The sequence below is a fragment of the Dreissena polymorpha genome, chromosome 9 (assembly GCF_020536995.1).
Source record: "Dreissena polymorpha isolate Duluth1 chromosome 9, UMN_Dpol_1.0, whole genome shotgun sequence".
Taxonomy (NCBI): domain Eukaryota; kingdom Metazoa; phylum Mollusca; class Bivalvia; order Myida; family Dreissenidae; genus Dreissena; species Dreissena polymorpha.
This window is the reverse complement of record NC_068363.1, coordinates 75,880,700-75,899,593: the sequence shown is the minus strand read 5'-3', so window position 1 is coordinate 75,899,593 and position 18,894 is coordinate 75,880,700. Positions and strand designations below refer to the sequence as shown.

General features: G+C 36.5%; 2 protein-coding genes across 5 annotated transcripts in view; both read left to right on the top strand.

The window, feature by feature from the left end:
• Window positions 1-18,894, top strand: part of LOC127845395 (uncharacterized) — a 232,783-nt gene that overhangs the window by 203,289 nt on the left and 10,600 nt on the right. The gene's annotated exons all lie outside the window — the stretch shown is intronic.
• Window positions 13,325-18,894, top strand: part of LOC127845407 (integrin beta-like protein 1) — a 282,221-nt gene continuing 276,651 nt past the window's right edge. Inside the window, exon 1 of the mRNA XM_052376299.1 lies at window positions 13,325-13,684. The gene's annotated coding sequence lies outside the window, so the exon portion shown is untranslated. The remainder of the gene's footprint in view (window positions 13,685-18,894) is intronic.

The following is an 18,894-nucleotide window of genomic DNA, read 5'->3' as shown; positions in this document are numbered from 1 at the left end:
TCTATACGCGAGGCATAAATGGGTTAAATAAATTACCACCAAACTACATAATGGTTATATACGGACCAGTACTCAAGGTATGTTCCTTTCCAAGGCAAGTTGTAATTGAAATTAAACCAAAACGAGAAACAACTTCATCTCGTCTTTACTAAAAATCGTTCGATTTAAACATACACGTCATGGACGTTCAATTCAGGAATATGCCGCAATTATGTTGTTTAAGGCGAAATTTAATAGCTTTTGTTCGCAAGGCCATCTTTAGTCACATCAACTGTACATGTTTTACAGTTCTATTTTGCATTTAGGACTAATTTCGACGGTCCAACGGACTTCGACATATCGGTGTTCAACTGTATTTCGAAAGATCGTTGGTCAGTAAAGCTTGTCAACAAACAGCTAACAGGTCAAGAGTTTATACACTTTTATCAGTTTATGAACTGTTATCAGATATCTAGCCCTAAGCTTAGTCAACAAACGTTACAAAATCTTCGAAAGGTAGTGTTTATCGCTGCAATGAGAAATTTATACACTGGACATCTTTACCAGTGCACGGTTTTGAGAGGCGGTTTTAATTAAAATCTGTAATGAACACAACACGATTTAATTGCATTAATATGATAACTCATATAATAATTAATTATCAAATTCACGTAATGCCGTCTGCTTCTGCTTCTACATCTCTTGCTGTTGCTACTTATACTACTACAACTACAACAACAAAAAAACCACTACTACTTCTACTACTACTACTACACAGGGCCGGTTACAGAGAGGACCCAGTTGGGGGGGGGGACAAGATTTGTTGCGCATATCTAGGGGGATCCGGGGGCATGCCCCCCCCCCCTGAAAATTTTTGGTTCCTAGATCGTCTGTGGTGCGTTTTGGGGATATTTCATGAGCAAAATAAAGACTATTTTTATACTTTGTAATGGTGCTTTCAACATAAAGAAGTAAAAGAAAATGCTGTGTATAAATAATGTTAATTTTTTATTTCCAATTTTTTTTTTTTTTTTTTTCTTTTTTTTTTTTTTTTCCTTTTCTTTTTTTTAACAAACACGTCTTAATGCCGAGCTAAGCCTTTATTTGTCAGTCAGCATTCCGCTGAAACATGACTGGCATGTATGTGCCCCGACCCGGGATCGAACCCGAGACCTCTGGATTTCAGCAAGCGCCTTATCCACTGAGCTATGGAGGCACGATTGGCATTCATTTTTTTTTGTTCAACAAGTAACAAATACAAACAAACAAAAAAATCACAATTTTCGAACTGTCATCAGGAAAATGTACAAGCTATCACTCTCTTTAACTTAACACAAGTCATTGTCTTCATTGCTTAAATCAGACTCCAAAATACAAGGCAGTTTCATTTTTCTTGGATTCTGTCTTGCAAATTGCTTGACAATGTCACTAACATTCACATCAATGTCCCTGTGCACTGACATCAGACACAGACCAGTGAGTCTTTCTTCCCCCATGGTTGAACGACAGCTTGTTTTTACATTCCCTAACGTTGAAATGCTCCTTTCGCATGCACAGCTTGTCACTGGAAATGTTGCTGCAATTTTTAATATTGTATACATGTTTGGGAAAATCTGTCTATTGCATGCTTTTAATGCAGCACTTAATGTTGAATGGGGGTTTGGGATCATTTACCCACTTACACCTCCAGCACTCAATGTCTGCCTGAAGTGTTCTTGGTGAAGGGAGGTCATCTACGTTGTACTCCAGACTGGTGTTGTCCAGGTCCTGTCTTACTGATGGAATAAGGAGGAGTGCAGAAGAAGCCCTCTCATGAAGCGTTGTGAAACGCTCACTTAACTGCTGCAGCAGGTGGTCCAGGAATGGAATGGTTAAAACCCTCTTGTAGTATGTTTCTTGAGTGTCTGCTGGGATGTTGTTTCGTTGTGTCTGTCTGCCACATCGCCTTGGGATTGAAGGGTCCACTCCGACAGCTTTGGCTACAGCCACAGCCTTCTCATACAGACAGCCATGAAAGTTGTCAACAGAGTCACGCTTGTTTTCAGGGTGTCCTTCACATGGCGGACATTCTTCAAGGCCTCTACCACATCAAGTTCTCTGCCTATAAATACAAACAGCATGTGTACTAGAATAAATATTTGGACAACGAAAAATAATACTATGGGAAAGTAATAAATGTCTTAAATTGTGAAATTAGAATTTGCTTCAATAACATTTATAATGTATGCAAATCATAGAGAGAATATTATAATTAAGGAAGTTGTTCTACAACTGTTTTGAATTGTACCTTAAGTTTAGATATCCTAATTGTATAAGAGTTTTGTGCAAGCTTCTAGCCATACGAATTCAATAAAACATATATTTCGGAGATCAAGCTAGTTGAAAGAGTTGATGATAAGAAAACTTTAAAGTGAACAAAAGTTTACCCTGAAGAACAATGCTGAGAGACTTGATGTACGCCAAGCAACGCAGAGCAATCACCAGGGCAATAATAAATGGGATCAACCAGACGCTTATTGAATGTAAATGACAGACGCTCACTGTTATCTAGACGCTTTAAATCGACGGCCGCAAAGAGTTTTTGCTACGGTGATAATTGACATGACGCCTTATCAGTGATCGCTCCGCCCACTTAATCACGTGGCTCAGTGGGAAGAAAACCAAGACAAGCTAACACCAAAATGGCTTCTTTTCCTATAGACTGCATATATATTTACGCGATATTCCGGATGATTTTTTGGACTTGTTTAACACTATATTACACTTGTAAAGGGGTTGATGCCATTTAGTTATTCTGCAAATGCAAAAAATATACGATTAAAGAGAACATCAGCTATTTATAACGGGTAAATCGGTACATTAAACACGCTCTCAAACGCTTGCGCGCATACCGAAATCGAACCCGTTATTACGTGTTATGGTGGTATTTGCAATATATTAACACTCCACCGGTATTTACCCGTACTATTAACAAAATTATTACCGAAACATTCCCCCTACCGGTGTATTTGACACGAAATAGCGCTTTATAACTGGGAATTCGGTGAAGTGTTACGCGCTTTCTGACGCCGGGTGGGTACCCTCAATCCCACATGTTATTGCGTATAAAAGTGATATTAATCATATTAAACATTGCTTATGGGACATTTATCAATCACTATAATTTCAAGCGCAAAAACAACACAAGTAAGTTTGGACATTGTCTGGTATAAAATTAGCCTTGTACGAAATGGAATACGGTCAGGCTATTATAAATTAATAAGGTTACCAATATCAGACGTTCGCGCAGGTACCGACTTCCCCGAAGTTATCGCATTTACTGGTTAACTAATAGCATTTATCGATACGTCTTTATTAAAATAATAACAAAATGGTTTTCACTTGTTTCTGACACACACAGAAACGCGATTTTTAACGGGGATTTCGTAAAGTTACACGAATTGGGTACCAAAATTCTCAATTAGTTTACATGCACACGTGACATAATACATACTTAATAATGCTTAGTTATTGCTTATATGATATTTCAAGTTTGTGAAATAAATTTATGTTCTATAAAGGGGATCTCGGTAATTCTTGAAGCTTCCACTCGCTCTTGTCAAGACCGCATTGCCGCGTTTGAAATGGTATAAATTTAATTCATCTAACTTATCTTTCTGGATACCAAATGTCAGAGTTGCATTAACCCTTTTTACACCGTTTTTGCCATATTTCATTTCCGTTTTTTAATCCGAACAAAATAAACGAAACTCGTTTAAAAAATGAGATCTAGGCATTCGAGCTCCTAGTGTGGATTAAAAGCGTTTATTGGTGACACCACATGAGTGCAAATGTGTAGATACCGTTAATAAGATAATATATCACATGCCACCTTAAAATAACATGTATGATGTCAATTAAGTGCATTACTATCAGAGTAATAAAACGCAGCATGAATTAGGCTTCATGCTGGGTTTTATTTCTCTTTAAGTAATGCAGATGAACCTCGCTTCTGACCTAGTAACTGATAAAACTATTTAAAAAAAGTGAAATATTATGTGATAATCAGATCGATAACATGAACTATTAATATCTGCTAGTATATCCGATAAAAATATATTATAATTGTCTTTGACAGTGTTGACGTTCAGTTGTTCGTGGTGACGACCGCATGTATTTATACATCTCTTACACTTCTCAAGATCTCTTTTCGGCTTTTGAAACGATATAAATTAAATGTCACCAACTAATCTTTCAGGATATCGATTGTCCGAGTAACATAATCCCCATTGACACCGTTTAACCATTTTTAATCGTTTTTGTAAGAGGAAAACAAAAGAAACTCGTTTGAATAAAAGTGAACCTAAACATGTAGCTTGTCTAGAAAATGGCGGACAGGTCGTTGCTAACGAGTGCGCCCGATTAATCGATCGCTGATTGGTGGATCAATTCTAGTGGGCGGAGCGATCATAGATAAGGCGTCATGTCAATTGAGTGTTAACGTCTAAAAGGTGCCCCCTGTGGATAGTAGACGGTAAGGTTGTTAAGATAAAAAGCAGGGAGGGGAGGCACTTCCTTTGTCGGAAATCGGGGATATCAGAACATCTGGCCAAGTTGGTTTCACAAACACACAGAAATATTTTTTGTTTTCAATCCGCTGGGGGGGGGGGGGGGGCTCGTGCCCCTCGTGCCCCCCCGGTAAATCCGTGCCTGCTACAACTACTACTTCTACTACAACTACTACTACTTCTACTACTACTACTACTACGACTACTACTACTACTACTACTACTACTACTACACTACTACTACTACTACTACTACTACTACTACTACTACTACTACTACTACTACTACTACTACTACTACTACTACTACTACTACTACTACTACTACTACTACTACTACTACTACTACTACTACTACTACTACTACTACTACTACTACTACTACTACTACTACTACTACTACGACTACTACTACTACTACTACTACTACTACTAGTAGTATACTACTACTACTACTACTACTACTACTACTACTACTACTACGACTACGACTACTACTACACTACTACTACTACTACTACTACTACTACTACTACTACTACTACTACTACTACTACGACTACTACTACTACTACTACTACTACTACTACTACTACTACTACTTACTACTACGACTACTACTACTACTACTACTACTACTACTACTACTACTACTACGACTACTACGACTACTACTACGACTACTACTACTACTACTACTACTACTACTACTACTACTACTACTACGACTACTACTACTACTACTACTACTACTACTACGACTACTACTACTACTACTACACTACTACTACTCTACTACTACTACTACTACTACTACTACTACTACTACTACTACGACTACTACTACTTCTTCTACGACTACTACTACTCCTACTACTACTACTTACTAACTACTACTACTACTATACTACTACTACTACTACTACTAACTACTACTACTACTACTACTACTACTACTACTACTACTACTACTTACTACTACTAACTACTACTACTACTACTACTACTTACTACTACTACTACTACTACTACTACTACTACTCTACTACTACTACTACTACTAACTAACCTACTACTACTACTCACTACTACTACTACTACTACTACTACTACTCCTACTACTAACTACTACTACTCTACTACTACTACACTACTTCGACTACTACTACTACTACTATACTACTACTACTAGTACTTCTACTCATTTAAATAATAATAACAATTTCAGGCTATCAGGCATATCTGGGTTAAACATAGGTGTGTAAATATGTGCAGACACATTACAATAAATGTTAACATCGGTGTCAGAGGTTCACAATGCTAACGTCATAGGGTAATTCACAAGACAATCTCTATCGCGCATTTAATGTCGACAGATCGCAGTTTACAAAGTAATGCAAATAACAGTAACTGCAAAACAAGCACGTTACTAGAGCGTCATTATACGTGTATGCTTTATGATCACCATACGTATGATGTATACATGTTAGTTTGCCTGACTTAATAGAGTTTAGTTGCGAGTTGTGCAGCCTGTTTATTTTCTTGTGAGGTGGGGTAAGATTCTAGCATTGACAATGGGCGTCACTCCTGTTACTGCTCCTACTGCTAGTTATACTGATGATGATGTTAATTTTGACGACAAAGATAAAAACAATTTAATATGCCTATTGATATGGTTATACTTTTATGCGGACGAACATCCTGGTATATACTACTATTAACAGGAATATGATAGGCATTATTATTTCTATTACTATATTACAATGCATTACTTTGTATTATTTTTAAAGCTAATTATCATAAACGAAACAATATACATCTTGTCCATATTATTTTAAATTTTTATAAATGTAACTAATTTCTTGCTGTTCTTTATTGATTGTCAATACAATATTATATCGGCCTACGTTTATATGTATTATATATCTCTTTAGATAAAGAATTTAATAAAAAACAACAACTTATTCTCTCAATGTTCATGCGTTGCCTATGGCATGTGTTCGCAACAGTTTAGCTTTTTGAAAAGTCTTTCAAAAGATATTCCTGGTCAATAAAATAAAACGGCTGTACAATATTTATTTATTTCAAGATTAATAAATCGGTTCTTGATTAATATAATTTACATATATTTACAAAAAAAATGTGGTCATTGAACGGGCCATGCGTTTTTTTTATCCGTATTATTTCATTCGCAACGAATACAAACAAAAACAGACAGAAAAAACAAAGCTAAACCAAGTCGCAGCAGTGTTTGCGCCAATAGACGATGAAACCTTATAATCCATAGATACACTTTCAAAGTGTCCGTATTTTACTTGTTTATCTTTGTTATTTTCTGTAAATGTCGCATTATTTTCAATCTGGACAGATTTAATAACCCCTTTGTTAAAAGCATGATTCATTTTATTTTCTTCCTCTTTTATAACTTCTTCATGTTCAACATTTTCATCCAATTGGCCGTCTCTTTCTTTTGCATCAAACTCTTCTTTTCCTTTACCTTCATCAGTTTCTTCGGTTTCGCTGGACTCGTCATCATCATTATTTTGCTCATCTTCAACGTAAGTGTTGTCTTTCAGATAACCAGTTTCTTCGTGTGGGCGACTTATGAAGTGGTCATTTTTAATTTCATTTCGCTCTACTTGTTTTTTTTATTTTACCAATGCTGTCTTTCCCGGTTTTCTCGGTAAGTTTGATAACAGTCTCTGCATTATTTTCTTCATCGTTATCTTTGACAATTTCATGATTGTCATTTGCATTAACTGCAACAAAGCTTTCTTCGGTGTAGTTGGTGTTTACAAAAGTTTTATCGAGACTTACATTTTAGTTTTATTTCCTTCATCAGTATCTTTGACATTTTTCTGATTATCATTCGCATTAACTGCTTTGGACATTTTTTCAGGTCCGTTTGTGTGCACAGCATTTTTATCGACAGTTACGTTCTCAGCATAATTGTCTACACCAGTGTATTTGTCAGTTTCCTGATTCACATATGTGTCAACAGCAACAAAGCTTTTTTCAGTTTCGTTGGTTTGTACAGCAGTTATATTTAAAGTTACATTCTCGGCATTATTATCTACCACAGTATAGTTGACATTTTCCAGATTCACATTTGTGTCAATAGTAACAGAGATTTCTTCAGTTTCGCTGGTTTTTACAGCTGTTTTATCGAGGTTTACGGTACCATCTGACTGTGTATCGCTGCTCGCTGAACTATTTACGTGTTCAGTTATTGATAAAGAAAACGTCTGAGAACTTTTTGTTGGCAGTAGCAAAATATTCGTCTCTTTAAGTTCTTCTTGTTCTTCTTTCTCACTTGAATCATGCTTATCATCATCATCATCTTTTTCATCGCCTTCTTCGTCATTAGATTCTTCGGTTTCACTTGAATTGTCATCGTCATCATCATCATTTTCATTATGTTCGTTTTTGCTGAACTTATCATTTGTGAATTCGCCAGTATGGTTTGTATTATCTGCGTTGTTTTCTGTGGTGTGACTAATTATCTTGTCATTATTTACTTCGTGAGATCGCTGAGGCGGGTTTAGCAAAATGGTAGCATTTTCTTGTTCTTTAGAACATTCCATTTCTTTTCGCACGAATACGTTAATATATCCACCATTCATTCTGCCTAATTTAAACGACTCAACACAAAGTTTACTGTTAACGTGACTGCACTTAATAAGACCGTCCCCAACTTCATCAAATTTCTTTGTTTCGACAGGCAGATAAATCGCTAGGTCACATCTGTTGAGACATTCAAAGACGCCCAAATGTCCAGTTCCAAATATTTTACAACTCACACAATCTTTGAAAAATCCGCACGGGCTCGTGCACATGTCGCATTGCTCGCACGTTTGACCCGAGTATCCGGTGTGACATGCGCACTGACCGCATGCGCAAACCCCTCTTCCGTTGCAAACTTCCTCTGTCGTCGCATAGCAATTCTTTTCATCGCAAACGGTCGATTTCGCCAGAACATATAAAACATTTATCAAAGATAAAATCCAAAAACGAACAATTAAGTCACGAATGCGCATTTTGTGATTTTTGGTTGAGCTCATGTGTTGTCATGAAAATTATAAAAACATTTTCAAGTCACTGTATTTGCTTGAAATAGTTCCATCAAATTTAATCGTTATATTTGATTCAAACACCCGCCCGCTGTAACTGTACGTTTTCTTTAGAAAATATGACGGCAAATATCGCTGTTCACATACAACTGAAATTCGGTTAATGCTGTATTAATTATGTTTTCATATATTGAAACAGGTCAGTGGTCAGTGTAGCCTACGGATGGATCTAGCATGTCAACACAGGATTCGATGTCAAGATGTTCGATACGCCTATAAGCGTATAAATCTGACCCTGGGCCTTGTCCGTCGACATCGTAAAATGTCAACGTGGTGATTATCACTGCTATCAGTAATTTATTAAAATGGTCAAGACATAGTTAGTTCACGTTTATGATGTGGTTTGATACTATTGCTGCAACTACTGCTACCATCACAACAACAACAACGTCATCATCAACAACAACAACGACAGTAATAATAATAATAATGTTAATAATAATAGTAATAATAATAATAATAATAATAATAATAATAATAATAATAATAATAATAATAATAATAATAATAATAATAATAATATCATTATTATTGTTATGATGATCATCATCTTTAACAACAATAGTAATAGTGATTATCATATTATAACAACAATTTCTATTCTTCACATCTGGTTTGGGATAGCTGTGTTCTTATCCACATATATTTATTAATGTTAACATCGGTTTCAGGAATCTGTGGTACCTCCTACGTCATCGGGAAATTCTACAAGACAATCTCTACCGAGAAATTGCTCATTTTATGTCAACAGAAAGCTGTAAACCGAGTTATGCAAGTACTAATAGCTGCCAAATACGCTAGTTAGAGCTTTATACATGATACATATATATATATATATATTTTTGGCTTAGTATTGTACTTTTTTGTTGTTGTGATACTTTATTTTGTGATCTAAGTTGAAGAAACAGCTGTTACTGCTGCTGTTGCTTCTGCTGCTGATAATTATGATTCTGCTACTACTGCTACTTATACTAATAATTTAAAATCAACAATGCGTAATTTTAAACTACTACTGTTGTCAAACTAGGCTTAAGGAATACCAAAAAAAAACTGCACCAGTCTATTTACGCACAGCACGTTCAACGTCTGACAATTCAACGAAATATAGCACGCAATTTATCATGTATCTGTAGAAGTGGTACCTTCTGAAAAATACGAAGATATTCGCTTAATGGGTAAACCACTTGGAGGTAACGAATGCGAACTGCATGGTGCTTGACTGATGAGTGCATTACTTTCATCGTTGCGTTGTGATTTTTGCACGGCTACGTGGGTATCAGCATTACCGCAGCAACTTCTCGCACCAAAGCGGTTCATGTACTGGATACCAACCCTTTGCATGCTGGGAAATGTCTGCTAAATGTCGTCTGCTGTATTTCTAAAATAATCATTTTCTTCGATTTTTTCCAAAGAATACTATCAGAATAGCAAACAGTTTGGATCCAGATGAGACGCCACGTTCTGTGGCGTCTCATCTGGATCCAATCTGTTTGCAAAGGCCTTCGAAATTCGGTTCCAGCACTGAAAGGGCTAAAAAGAACAGTAAACAAATTAAAAACGTATAAAAAATATGATAGATATATAGATAAATGTGTTGATTTAAGCTGGATTGTGTTGAGAGCGTAAAAGTTATTTAGATATTCTTAAGTATGGTTCTTGTGATTAAGCAGTACATGGTCTCTGCCGGGAAATCTTAAGAACCCTATCAGAGTAAGGATTAAACCTGTGGCCCCCCGAACGCGAGGCGATTTTATTTTTTGACTCACAGCTGTTCTTTTTTTTATCTTTTCTGCTCAGTCGTGATCAAAAATTTATAAAGCATGTTGTATAATCAACTAAACATTAACCCATTTATGCCCAGTGGACTCTCCCATCCTTCTAAATTGGATTAATTTATTTCCAAAATTAGGGATGTCTAGTTTACTTATTTCTATATTTAGAATATTTATTACTGAAAATCCTTTAAGCAAACAGCGCAGACCCAGATGAGACGCCGCATCATGCGGCGTCTCATCTGGGTCTACGCTGTGTGCAATGTCCTTTTTTTCAGGACGCTAGGCATAAATGGGTTAAGCACGTTTCAACGCAACAGACGTCTCACTGTTTTTCTTCTTTGTCTGCAGATTGTATCGTATTGTTTCTCCCCAGACAAAAAGCACCTGCCTGTCAACATTGCGTTGCAAGATTTTTCTCGTTTTAACCTGGTGAGATGGACGGGCGTGCTCCGAGCGATCAGACTGTAAGACCATACCAATTACATTATATGAGCCGCCTTCGGGGAAAACTGGGCTTAATGCATCTGCGTAAAGATTCATCCCAGACTAGCCTGTGCAGACACAGGCTAATCTGGAAAGACATTTTCGCGGGTTTTTTCGCGTAGAAGAGACTTCATTTTAACGAACATTCCATAACAGCGGAAAGTGTCGTCTCGGATTTGCATCTGCGCATTGCATGCATTAAGCCCAGGTCTCCCAGAACGTGTTTGATGTATTCCGCGTTCTTTGACAACGACAGTAACACACAACAAAAACAAAAACAACAAAACTAACAACAACATTTTGAAAATCGAAGAAGAATTGTGTACACATTAGAAACAAATATCTAAATACATTTTAATGTTTGCGTTATTTCTAATGTAAAAAAAATGTCGGTAAAACTGGTAAGTTTTTATAGGTACTATACTGCGTTATTTGGGCATTTCAACTGCGATTGTGATACACTATAAGCATTATAACAGTATTACCAATGTTAATATTTGCTTGAAATTGAACCACATAACAAACAATTTCTAGTATACGAAATTCATAATTTGTGTTTGTCATGTCGGTTGGTATGTATCGAGAATGAGAATGTTACCACGAGAATATTAACACTGAATCAAATTCGTTCGGCCTAACGCATTTTACGAGAACATGCATCGTGCTGAGTGATGTAATAATGTACCTTGGCAACCCAGGCTACAAAAGACACGAGTGTTTTAGAGTTTTTTCCTCGTGAAAAACATTCTTTTGTTTCGCACAAAGCGTAAACACATGCTCTTTTGTCCACCAAACGCGTCGATTGAGTGATTGCTACTAATGTTGAAGTTTCCTGTATAACAAACATGTTACTTAAATCGGTGTCAGTCGATTTTTTTTTGCATTTTGTGATATTTATAAAAAAAATCATTTCAGCTTATGTGAAACCAAACCTGAATACTAAATTATACTTCCTATGTTCTTGTGAGTTGTAATTTTTTAATTCAATTTAAAACAATGCATACACATTTTACAGCAACTTTTATTTCAACCACATTACTAAAAATACTCCACGTTAATAATAATATGTATTTCCCATCAAAGATAATTGCATATATGTCATCGTTAAATCTTACTTGCTAACAGACTTAACCTATTCGTGCCTAGCGTCTAGAAAAAGGTCTTGACAAACAGCGTAGACCCAGATGAGACGCCGCATGATGCGGCGTCTCATCAGGGTCTGCGCTGTTTGCTTAAATAAATTTTTGTAAGTTATATTCTAAGTATAGAAATAAATATACCAGAAATCCCTAATTTTGAAAATAAATTGATCCAATTTAGAAAGATTGGAGAGTCCACTAGGCATAAATGGGTTAACTTATCAATATTTTCTAATATCACGATCCCGCAGCGTTAACTGCAGCACATGTTTCATTAGTTTTTAACCCATTTATGCCTAGTGGACTCTCCCATCCTCTAAATTGGATCAATTTATTTCCAAAATTAGGGATGTCTAGTGTATTTATTTCTATATTTAGAATATTTCTTACTGAAATTCCTTTAAGCAAACAGCGCAGACCCTGACGAGACACCGCATCATGCGGCGTCTCATCTGGGTCTACGCTGTTTGCCAAGGCCTTTTTTTCTAGACGCTAGGCATAAATCGGTTAAGTTGAATGCCAAAATAGTTTGCTTTTGTATAAAACATGGTATAAAATACATGTTCATGTGTACATTCAATACCTAATTAAAGAATCAAGGAAACTATTTAAACTTAAATAAATATTAATTCAAATTTCTGGAACATTACTTTTCTGCCTTTTTATAAACAAACGTTTAACAATGAGATAGCGAAGATAAGAAAAGAACCAAGATAAGCCATGGCGTCTTTGCGTTATAAATTCAAATTTATCAAATTCTGAGGATTTATCACACATTAAACAGTATTACGCTATAGACCTTTCGTTATTTTTTGCCATTGCATTATTTTATTATTTATTTTTGCGAATGTTAGACAATCTATATTTGTACGGGTTCCTTCAAAGTACCGGGACATCTGCCAAACATGTTTCCCGTTATATTTAGTGATATACCTGGTGCGAGTTTACCAGTGTTTCTACGAGATTGTAATGACGTGTGCTGAAACTGCAGTTAACTCACATGATCAGGCGAATGTAGAGAGGTGGAAAAACATTGTTTTAATCCTTAATTTTGATGGATATTTAGATTCTGTGCACGGATAGTTTAACGATATTGTCAGCGAAATTGCGATTCCAAACGTGTGGCTGATACGTTGAATTCGGTGAAACAGTTTTGGGGTTCTAAACAGTTCACGTACATGTATGCATTAAAAGTGTGACCAAAACGGACATCACAGTGAAAAGTTTTGTTAAAAGTGTCGGAACCGGAAACAATTACGGTCCTTGTAACGTTTTCAAGTAAACTGAAGTGTATGCAGTGAAATCGTGCATTCGCGCGACGCTTGTTGTGTGAGAAGCCAGGAAGTTTGCGGTGCAGGTACTTGGGACGCCGTCAATTAGCGAGCTAATTGACCACATATTGGTTTCAGTTACTACGTATTTACGGATAGACGCGGCATACAATACAATAATCAGTCATTTGCAAGAGGTATGTACGAGTAGTATACACGACTGTCTAAAAGACTTTGGAAGTGTTTTTGTTTCTGGCGCTTGTGGAATAATAAGCAAACAATTATCGAAACAAAAATATATACCCCAGTATATATAATGAAATACGCTGTTGTGAGATATTGCTATTTGGAAACATTAAAGTAAAACAATTAAGTTAATTAAGAACCGGTAAACTATTATTTAATGAGCGAATTTGCGAAGCTAGACTTTTATTTCTTATTGGTTGTGAGCACTCGTAGGATTTGTGGGATGTGGTGATTAGAAAATGCTTGACACACTACAAATATAAGCCTCGCTCTGGGAATACCGGGCTTAATGCGCATGCGTAAATTGTCGTATATGATTAGCCTGTGTACGAAAATCCTGTCTAGGTGGCAAGTGTTGCCCATCTGCGACGACACTTTACGCACATACATAAGTCCGGTTTTCCAAGTTTTTACATTGTGTAGTGACGTAATCTTTAATGTAAATTCCGTGTGAATTGTGAATGAGAGTCATTGATAATTCGTTTTTTAATACTATATTTCAGAAATTCGCATACAAACACACGGACATAAAACGGGTTTACTTCGACGAACAGTGCGGCGATTTATTGTTTGCTGGTGCGATTTGTTTGTGTTTCAAAGCAATTAATAACATTAATAATTAATATAGACATTCGGATCATTTAAGAAGTTCACGAGGCAATCATGTTGCGAATCGTTGTATTCGTCCTAGCAAGTGTGACCCTGAATAGTGTTGGCAGTCGTTCCCGGAAGGGAGAAATCGAAACGACCACAGAAAATTGCGACTACAGCCGCTGCATCATGGACGTAACCGGTAGCGTCTGCAGCGACCACGGCACGTGCAATTGTGAGCACTGCGAGTGCGATGACCCTTACATAGGTAAACATTAACCCATTTATGCCTAGTGGACTCTCCCATCCTTCTAAATTGGATCAATTTATTTCAAAATTAGGGATGTCTATTATATTTATTTCTATATTTAGACTATTTCTTACAGAAATTCCTATGAGCAAACAGCGTAGACCCTGATGAGACGCCGCATCATGCGGCGTCTCATCTGGGTCTGCGCTGTTTGCCAAGTCCTTTTTCTAGACGCTAGGCATAAATGGGTAAATAAAATATACCGTACAAAAACGATACTTTTGTTTATTTTAATTTATTTAATACTAAACATGTTTTCGGCCATAGCCTTCATCAATAGTATCAATATAAACACAAAAGTGTTACGTCACCGAAAAATATTTATAACACGTAATTTTACGCAATACAAAGATGGATCAGTGTTGATACAACATGCTATTAATAATAAAATAATGTATACTTTTATCCGTACATAGGACGGTACTGCGAGCAGAGGGTCTCAAAGTCCCGAGGAGATTGCGATCCGAAAAAATGCACGGACGACGATGGCGACATTTGCAACAACCAGGGAACGTGTAACTGTGACAGGTGCGAGTGTGGAATCTCGTTCTCAGGGCCAAAATGCGAGGTAGCCATTGAGGATGTGGATAGCGTTTGCAAACGGGTTGGGAAATGCAGATTGTGCGATGAAAAAAGCATGGGCCCTGGGGGTATGTGTACATTCTGTGAGACAGTGGAAAAGGTACGAATAGTTCAGGTAAGGGACGTATTGGATCTACTTGTTCGTAAAGGCTCACACTGTTCGTTTCACGATGAACACTCCTGTTTACATAAACTATATGGTGTCGTCCCCTGACGTTAATGGAACGCGCGTGGTATACCTTCCTCAGCTTTCGATGTGTGACATGATGGAATCGTCAACGGAATACAGCGTGGAGCGCCGGAAGCCCCATCGCGGAGATTCTCCTATTGAACCGGAAACTGACTCAAGTTTGGATTCTGCGCTTTCGGATAGTGACAATGATGGTTCTGGTGCCACTGTCGGTTATAGCGGCCATTTGTTGTTGATTCCAATTGTGTCATTATTAACGATATATTGCAGAATTGGGACTACTACGTTCTGATTATTTCAATCAAACTCGCGGCATAGTACTACTATTTATATAGGCATTTAGTTTGGTCTCAAGTTGCTAACGGTTGGGACTCTAATATGGGCGATTTATTTATTTCAATAATGCCACATGATAATAACATAATGGCTCCGTATTCTCAGAGCTAATGATTAATTTCACGCAAAAATTGCGAAATGCAAATTTTTCAAAAGTACTGTAAATACATTAGGTCAAATATTACAATTAGCAGGAGGGGGAGGTGTATACGATGGCTTACTGGGTTTGAGTGAGGTAAGTTGAACTTACTTCCAAGATGGCGTCGATTTCGTGGTTTATGTGAAGGAGTAGTGGATATTTTCACCCGGTAAACCACTTTGTATTTATATTTCTTTTAAATCATTACGCCATCTCTAAACTTAAGGAAAATACGTGGATCCATTAAAATCATTCAGTCTACAGCTATGTCATGTTTATATTCTGTTTTTTCAACAAGTATAAACATACAGTGCAAAAAGGTTAAAACTGCATCATTGTATATAAGAAAACATTTAATTTCATACAGAAATGGGTAATTCCAATTATTCAAAAGTAAAAGCATTAGGCCAAATATTTCCGTTAGGGGCTAAGCCAGTACCTGCAAGATTGCTTCGTCACGGAACAATGACTTGTGTATGCCTTAATTGCGTGGACTATGGAATTTCAAGCATTTTAAGCATCATTTTGTATAATTTTGCTTTTGTTTTTTTTAAATACTTCACCCATATAACGTTATAAATGTACTGTTGACTTCATATTTTTTTCTGACTTTGAAATTCATGTGATTCGTCACGAACATGCAATTAAGACGAAAGAACATGTTAACATGTTCTGCTGGGACCTTTCTATTTTTATCCAATGAATATCGTCGATAATTTAATTAATAGCGTATTGATGATCATGCCGGTTGTAAGATTTTCGATTTCATCGCACATTGTATGTTTAAAGTAGATCTAATAAGACATAAAACATCCGGTGATTATTGTTCTCTTCTGCTCGTTGTGAGTGTCCTTTATATCAGCATTAAACAAACACATACAATTATTCTACATTGTTAATTGAAATATGTGTCAATCAAAGAGAGAGAGTTGACTTGTGGAATCGTATGTGTGTATATACTCGATTGTACTTCATTGTTTATAATCTGTATGATATGTTATGCTCCTCATGAATGGAGGAAATTAAAAATCTATATTTCTATCATGAATATGGTAGTTTTTATTGTCAAATTGGTTCTGCAAAAATTACGTGGATCGTTGTATTTATTCAAGTTGTCTACATTTTATTTTTTGTTTCATAATGTATTCTGCATCTATCGCACACGAATGGATTCTTTATTAAATGACGTTTGTAGAATTATTTAATCACGAATTACAAATGTTGAAGAAATAGGTCAGTAAGGAATGCGCCTTCAAGTACGTGCCCACGGTTTCCACCGAATACTTGTGAGGGAATAGTACTAACCCGTGTGCCAGATTGCAACCTAGTGTACTAGGCGCGAATACATCCTTTGCTGGTAAGCACGGTGAGAATGCAGTTAAGGTCACGGTAATTCGCGTCAGAGATTGAAATGCATGACAAGATCTGCATTCCGCAGACTTTCAAGCTTTTCTTTGATCATGTCTTGCTGAACGCACATGTGGCTGTAATAATAATTAGTGTACAAATATTTTTGAATGACAAATAACCTAGACGTTACGAAAAAATTTCCTATCATTGTTTTCCTTATCAGACGTAAACGTGTACTATGCGAACATGTCTTTGCATTTACACATTGGTGGATACTGAGAACGGGTCAACAAGAACATCATAACGTTCAGTTGTTTAAATCGTGTGCGATGTGCAATGTCGTTGCAAAAGAAGTATCATTTTGTGAGAAATTAGCCGAATAAAGGTAGATTAAATTTAAATAAAACCAGCTATGTATTACTTTATGTGTTTTAATTTTATTACACAATATTTTATTGTACAAACAATTTATTTATTTAGACGTTGTTAGAAAATATATCTTTTATTTCGACGTTAAAACAAAGATGTCTGTTTAACAATGGCTAACATGTTGATATATTGTTTCAATAGTATCCTTACTATAAATATAGACTAAAGCAAAAATCCAAATACAAAGTAACACTCAGGATTTTTTACAAGCTTTTCTTTTATCATGTCTCAATACACAAACATGTGACCGACACTTTGTGAACTGAAAAGTTTTGATGACAAATAACCAAGAATTTACGGAAATAGACTCCTGATTTTGATTTCATTATCAAACATAGAACAGGACCAGTGTTCCACAGCCATACTGATTCAAAAATAAAAATAGACCAGTGAAGAAAATAACAAATACTCTGAGCCAAAGTCAAACATGTAGTGGATGGATCAATTTCAACAACATTATTGGTGTGTTATAGCTCCATCACATGTGTGTGGTCGTGGAAGTGATTCGGCAAGGTATTCTACCAGGTCACTTACCGCGCGGTCATCAATCCTTACTATACCACTTTAATATTAAGCCTTTGCATGCTGGGAAATTTGTCGTCTGCTAAATATCGTCTGATGAATTTCTAAATTAGCATTTTCTTCGATTTAAAAAAAAAATACTATCAGAATAGCAAATAGTTTTGATCCTGATGAGACACCACGTTCTGTGGCGTCTCATCTGGATCCAAACTGTGTGCAAAGGCCTTAAAATTCGGTTCCAGCGCTGTAAGGGTAAAGGTGTCCGATGCTTGAAGATGTGATAAACATTATTAGCACACTAGTCATTCAATCTTCATTTTTTAGCTCACTGTGTTCGACTTTAAAATAGAGTCTTCTTATTTATTATAAACTAATTTGGGCCATACTCTGTGAAAAGAGGTTTAATGCATGTGCTTAAAGTGTCGTCTAAGATTCGCCTGTGCAGTCCACACTGGCTTATCAGGAACAAAACGTGATTTTTGCTAGAAAGAGACTTATTATTCTCAAAAAAACCATAACAAGCGGAAAGTGTCGTCCCAGATTAGCTACAATTTTAGATCGATCGTTTTGTGTAATAAATTGGACCTCCTATACACGTGGTAGCTGAAGTCTTACACGAAAAAATACCGTTTTCATTAAAAAAAATGGACCACCCTTGCACGTTTTAGCCATAGTCTGACACGGAAACGTATCTGCTCGTTTCATGTTATGGGCCGCCTTTGCACGTGAAAGCGTAAGTCTTACTCCGGACACTGACCGTTTCGTTTACTGAAATGGACCGCCTTGAAACATGGCAGCTATAGTTGTACATGGCACGACATCCTTGGCTGGTGGAAGCTACACTTGCTGCAGTTCTACAAGGACACTTAAGTAGA